Below are 883 nucleotides of genomic sequence, written 5' to 3'. Positions count from 1 at the left end.
TTTCTTTAAAAGAAAAACGCGATTGAATAATAATTATGTTGTACCTACTATTCAAGAATAAAAATACATAGATTTACAACTTCAATATCTTTTATGGTAGGAGATTAAACAAGTTAGTACGGGGGGGGGGGGGGGAGGAGGCTTAAAGTGAAAAACTCCCAATAGGTGCTTTTCTTAATAATTGCGAAAAACCAATCAGTTATTTAAACGAACAATAACATATAATTAAAGATTAAAAGTGTATAGAAATTAAATATTATTATAACTACAATATTATTGTAGAATACTATTATATTCTTTAGGTACAAATTTTGAATGTATAATAAATAATACAATACATTTTTCTTTAACGAATTTCATAATTTTATTTTATTTAGGTCATATTTTCATAAATTGTTTAGATATTTTAAGGTCATAAACATCGTAACCCTATTTGTAAGTTATAACAGGTAGGTATATAATTTAAACGCGAATTAATCACCGGCAGGGGTACGATAAGTTTCGTGGAAACAAATACAAACGATAGCATATTATTATGTTATTATAATTTTTTTTATATTTTTATATTTGAATCGGTCCTCTAATCTAATTACGTCATGTTACAAGTGTTATATTATTATACATATGTGGTGAACATCTGTGGTTTCCATATACTTATTATTTTTTATGTTATTATTGTTTTTCTGATTTGATCCACCGTGCAGATTTCGATTTAATTCATAAAAAGACAAATGTATCATGTAGGTACAGCAAATTTTTAATAAAAATAAAAACGGGTTTTTAATTGTTTACAAAATTATTAAATGCATGTAAGTATGACTCATAGATATTTAATTACGAAATTCCCCGCGCATTACAATTTTTTTTCGTTTTATTTTATACG

This window comes from Acyrthosiphon pisum, chromosome X (genome assembly GCF_005508785.2).
Source record: "Acyrthosiphon pisum isolate AL4f chromosome X, pea_aphid_22Mar2018_4r6ur, whole genome shotgun sequence".
NCBI lineage: Eukaryota > Metazoa > Arthropoda > Insecta > Hemiptera > Aphididae > Acyrthosiphon > Acyrthosiphon pisum.
Note: the sequence above shows the minus strand (reverse complement) of the source record.